Genomic DNA, 5,849 nt, shown 5'->3' with positions numbered 1-5,849 from the left:
CCATGCCTGGAAGGTTCTTCCCCAGCACTTCATACAGCCACTTCCTTCTTCCCTGGCACATGTAGATCACACATGCTTTGTCTCGGCAATGTTTTCCTCTTCTCCGAAGAATATACTTTAGCAATTCTGTCACAATACTTTTCACCTTAGTCATGAAATGGGGAATTCTTATTTTCTGTATTACTCCCATGCCGTTTCTTCTCTGTCTTGATCACAAATACTGAGACCCTGTGTATATCACTGTATACATTATTCTTCCTCATTGTGCATCAGCACATGGCACTATTTCCTGGCACATGGAAAGCACTAAAATATTTTGGCCAAGTAAAATTTGGATATTGGTATGTGCTAGATGGTGGAAATTCCAAGTAAAGTTGAAGTCCACATCCTTTGGCAATGTCTCTGTGTCCAATGGCACCATTTTAGTAGCTTAAACTGAACAGTGATGCAACACTTTGTTTTTATTTTGATTATGTATATGTGTAGAGGGGATTCACATGAGTGCAGATACCCCAAATGCCAGAATAAGGTATTGGATTCCCTGAAGTTGGAGTTACAAGTAGTTGTGGGCTGTCCAATCTGAGTGTTGGGAATCACACTCCAGTCCTCTACAAAAGTAGTATATGCTCATAACCTCTGAGCCATCTCTCCATCCATAGGAATTACTGTTTAATGAGTCAAGAAGTACAGATCAGGATGATGAGACAGTATTAGAGATAGACAGTGGTGGGTTGGTTTTTTTTTTTTTTGCATTCAGTATAAGAGTACTTAAAGTCACTCAATTAAAATAGTTGAAAACTTGAAATGATTAGAATAGCAGATTTCATGTTGTCTATTTTAATATAATAAAACTAACGTTATAAGAGATATTAAACCTCAGATGCTGTAGAAGGTGCAAGGACTAGCGGTTGGGTTTGAAGAGATTCTGGGCCGGGGGATTTTTAAACACTTTATGGAAGTGGCATCAAACAGAAAGAAGGACAGAAGAAGCACAAGTGCCAAGGAAAGGGCCCAAGAGTGCACAGTCGGCCAGGACGAGTCTGGTGAGGGCAGGACAGAGATGGGTTGAGCTGTGCACTTCACAGCCTGCGTGCCCTGTATTTGGTTATGCAGCAGGCTATAGCATCCCTGAAAATAGCCCCTGTTCTAGTACCACCAACTTCAGACAGGGCCTCGAAATGAACAGTGAACTAAAAGGTGAGAATTTCTATCAAAGAACTAAAGACAGAGTTGTAACGGTGGTAATGAAAACCAACATGACCTTTTTATGAAAAGTCTGAATCCAAAACTCAACACCCAGAAGCTGGCACAGGAAGAGCTGGAACTTTATCACCCAAGCAGCATATCCCGCACTAAGCCTGGAGGGATACTTGGTTCTTCCTTGGCTTAAGGTATTTCAAGACTTAATTTTTAAATCTTATTAGATTTTCTTCTCCATAGTATGTTCCAAAACTGGTTTTTAAGCCAGAGATCAACAATTAAATTTGAATAGTTAGGGGTTGAAAAGATGGCTCAGTAGTTAAGAACACGTAATGCTCTTGCAGAGGAACTAGGTTTGGTTCCCAACACCCACATGGCAAATTACAACAACATGTAACTCCAGCTACAGGGCATCCAACCCTCTTCTGGCCTCCGCAGGCTTCTTGTATATACATGGTGCACATAAACTCACACAGGCCCATACACATAAATATACTAAAAAGTATTTTTAAATTTTCATAATTAATTGTATATCTATTAAGACTTAGGCAATGAAATTCAACTGTTATTGCCTGCTGTCTGCCATAGGAAGCTGAGCACAATATAGACATGATATACTGAAACTGTGACTCAGCACGGCCATGTCAACACCAAAAAGTATGAAATGAAGTATCTGACACCCAAAGCTGTGGAGTAGTTATGCAGACTAGGACTTCATTAATCTACCTATGTGCACTAGGATGGCTATGTGTCTGGGCTAACAACCTCCCATGGATGAACTTAATTCAGACAAGGTCTCATACACCAGGGGTTCTGAATAAATGAAGTAATGAGTTGTCAAAAATGGATTTTAAACAACAACAACAAAAAGCATTTTAAAGCTAGGGTAATGGCTCAGCTGATAAAGTACTTGTCACCCATGAATGAGGATTCAAGTTGGGATCCCCAGTACCTACATAAAAGCCAGACACACTGGGAAGAAAACCAGGGAGATCCTTAAGGCTTACTGACCAACTAACCAGTCATCTTGCTGGTTGGTGATAGCCATGTTCAGGGAATGTCTCGAATAGTGAGGTATAAAGCAATATTGGAAGACACCAGCATCAACGTCTGGCCCCTACATGCATTTATACATACACAAGAACATTCACGCATGAGAAAGAGTGAGAGAGAGCGGGGAGGAGGAGAGAGGGAGGGATTGAAAACAAAAACGCTTCATTTACTTCATTGCAAGGCTAAAACACCATCTGAGGTCACCTGTAAGCCTTGGAGGGAAGCAAAAGCATTTCTTCTGAACAAAAACAATTTCAGGTTTTACCATTTATTTCCTTTCACATGTCATTTCACTCTGCCCATCCCGCTACTTTTTTTTTCTCTCCACCATTATAATCTGCATGGGAGCCTCATTTAGTTCAACATTCTCCACCCAGTTTCTTAGGAGGGCAGAGGCTGCTTCTGTCTTTGGGGTTTGCTTTTCCCATAAGTATGTTGTTAAAAACTATATTCTTCTCTCATATCAAAACCCAGTCCATTTTTTTTTCTAATTTTAGTTTCCCTCTGTGAAGAGCAACCTGCAATCAAAATTTTGGCATATAATATATTATAGGGCTTTTCATTTTATGAATGTGGCTGCTAAGCCTGGGCATATAATATGGAAAGTTCCGAACATTTTCATAGCAACATGCTTTTCTTCTTTGTCCTCCTTTTTCCCGTCACACAGTAAGTCCATTTCTATTCCTGTATGTACCAGTTCCTGTGTTCCCTAGGACCTTTTATGCTTCATGGGAGGAGATTAAGTTTAGTGTACTACTTCATTCAAAACAGGTTTGCTGACTGGCAGCTGTGAACCAAGCACTAGATTATTGCTTGGAGATACAGCAAAAGATATATACATTATGGAACTAAATTTCATTTCCGCTCCTTGATAGGTGAGTTAAACTAAAATGCACCACTAAATAATGCCTCATCTTGAAGGTGATGGGTGATTTTAGTTATATCACTAAAGGGGATAACTTCTCATTATTCCCTTTTGAGTCTCTAACAGAGAAAAACATAGGGGAAATCTCCATCCAAGCCATACTGAAGGGAAGAGAAGAGCCACAAGAGGAATGGACCATACCCCTCAGTGTCTATGTCTATGTCTTGCATGGCCCTGCTTTATGAGTATCTTTGTCTTCATGGGCTCGACTAAACTCAGAATGCAAAAGTGGTTAGAGGTAAACTCGGTCATTCAAAATTTCCATAAAACTATCAACAAAAGTACTTCATTTGTGTCTTTATACAGTGGCCTCTGATAAGGAGTATCGTAGGCAAGTGGTATACAGACAGAGGTCAAGAGACCATGTAAGCAGTTAACTCCCTGGCCAATTATTATCATAAAAGGTAATCTATTAGGAAGTAAACTTAAAAATCTTAACAGGCGCTTCTTCTCCTTCTCCTTCTCCTTCTCCTCCTTTTCTCCTTCTCCTTCTCCTTTTCTCCTTCTCCTTCTCCTTCTCCTTCTCCTTCTCCTCCTTCTCCTCCTTCTCCTCCTCCTCCTCCTCCTCCTCCTCCTCCTCCTCCTCCTCCTCCTCCTCCTCCTCCTCCTCCTCCTCTTCCTCCTCCTCCTCCTTCTTCTTCAGGAAAACACCAAATGGCAGACGAAGGGGGTGCAGCGGAAGGGCCCGGAGATCCTGGGGGCCCAGGATTAGGAGGCGGCGGAGGCTTCCACAGAGGATTCGGCAGCGGTCGTAGGGGCCACGGTCGTGGTCGAGGCCGTGGCCGTGGTCGAGGCCATGGGGCTCGTGGAGGTAAAGCTGAAGACAAGGAATGGATCCCTGTCACCAAGCGGGCCGCCTGGTTAAGAACATGAAGATCAAGTCCCTGGAGATCTACCTGTTCTCCCTGCCCATTAAAGAATCCGAGATCATTGACTTTTTCCTGGGCGCGTCCAGGAAAGCAGATCATGCCAGTGCAGAAGCAGACTCGGGCTGGCCAGCAGACCAGGTTCAAGGCTTTGGTCGCTATTGGGGACTACAATGGTCATGGTGGTCTTGGTGTTAAGTGCTCCAAGGAAGTAGCCACTGCCATCCGAGGGGCCATCATCTTGGCCAAGCCGTCCATTGTCCCTGTGTGGAGAGGCTACTGGGGGAACAAGATTGGCGAGCCCCACACTGTTCCGTCCAAAGTGACAGGCCACTGTGGCTCTGTGTTGGTGCGTCTCATCCCTGCCCCCAGAGGCACTGGCATTGTCTCTGCTCCTGTGCCTAAGAAGTTACTGATGATGACTGGTATAAATGACTGCTACACATCATCCAGAGGCTGCACTGCCACCCTGGGCAACTTTGCCAAAGCCACCTTTGATGCCATCTCCAAGATCTACAGCTACCTGACCCCAGACCTCTGGAAAGAGACTGTGTTCACCAAATCTCCTTATCAGGAATTCACTGACCATCTTGTGAAAACCCACACCAGAGTGTCTGTTCAGAGGACCCAGGCTCCAGCTGTGGCCACCACATAAGGGTTTTTATACAAGAAAAATAAAGTGAATTAAATCTGTTTAAAAAAAAATCTTATCAGGCATCTTGAAATGTAATTGTACACCTAGTTTTATTAATTTAATCAAATTCCTCCTTGGATTTATAAGTTCTTTGTGCACAGCAAATGTTTTCATCATACACAAAAGTTGTTGGCATTCTAGGACAGACCCTATGTTGAGTGTGGCCTATTGTAAAATCAATAAAAGCTCCAAGAAGGATGGGATGCATGGATGGTACAGCTGTGCTTTCAAAGACAGATAATGCAAGGAATGTGTTCCACAGATTTAAAAGACAAAAGCAAGATTGGCAGGAATTTCAGAGCAGATCTGCAATGTCGAAAGAAGGTTGAGTAGGGTTGTGAGGAATCATGGGGAGTGGGAGGCTAAGAACTGAGAGCTGTCTCCCTCAGCTTTATCTCAAGTGCTCAGAATCCAGAGCCTGGAGTGGGCAGACACTTTATCAATCCACTACATGAGAGGCTAAAGCTGGAGACCAATTTGAGATACAGAGTAAAACCATGTCTCAAAAATACACAGTAAAATAAAAATTACATATATATATATATATATATATATATATATATATATATATATATATACACACACACATATATATATATCCAGATACTCCTAAGCAATTCTGCTGTTTTATTTTCTGTTCTGGGGCTAGAGAGAAGGCTCAGCCATTAAAGGCTAGGCTCACAACCAAAAATATTTTCTGTTCTGATGAAAAAAACTGTGTTGTTTCCACAAACTATATTTAAAACACAACTTTTCACACAGTAAATTTTAATTTATGCTACCTATGTGTTGTTTTCAATGTTATCCCCTTTTTTAATGAGGTAATTGAGGGAAATGTATCTTTGCCTCCTTGCTTTCCCTAGACAGCACTGAATAGAATATTCTAGACTAAAGATATGTACTGGCTACTTTTGTGTCAACGTGACACAAGCCAGAGTCATCTGAGAGGAAGGAGTCTTATTTGAGGAAATGCTTCCATAAGATCAAACTGCAAGTCATTTTCTCAATTAGCGATCAATGGGGGAGGGACCAGCCCATTGTGGGTGATGCCATCCCTGGGCTGATGGTCCTCGATTCTATAAGAAAGCAAGCTGAGCAAGCCAGGGGAAGC

At 42.3% G+C, this 5,849-nt stretch overlaps 1 pseudogene; it reads left to right on the top strand.

The window, feature by feature from the left end:
• Positions 1–3,832: 3,832 nt before the first annotated feature.
• Positions 3,833–4,742, top strand: LOC102919919 (small ribosomal subunit protein uS5 pseudogene; annotated as a pseudogene).
• The last annotated feature ends 1,107 nt before the right edge of the window (positions 4,743–5,849 follow it).

This window comes from Peromyscus maniculatus, chromosome 7 (genome assembly GCF_049852395.1).
Source record: "Peromyscus maniculatus bairdii isolate BWxNUB_F1_BW_parent chromosome 7, HU_Pman_BW_mat_3.1, whole genome shotgun sequence".
Classification (NCBI taxonomy): Eukaryota; Metazoa; Chordata; class Mammalia; order Rodentia; family Cricetidae; genus Peromyscus; species Peromyscus maniculatus.
This window is presented reverse-complemented; position numbering and strand designations above follow the sequence as displayed.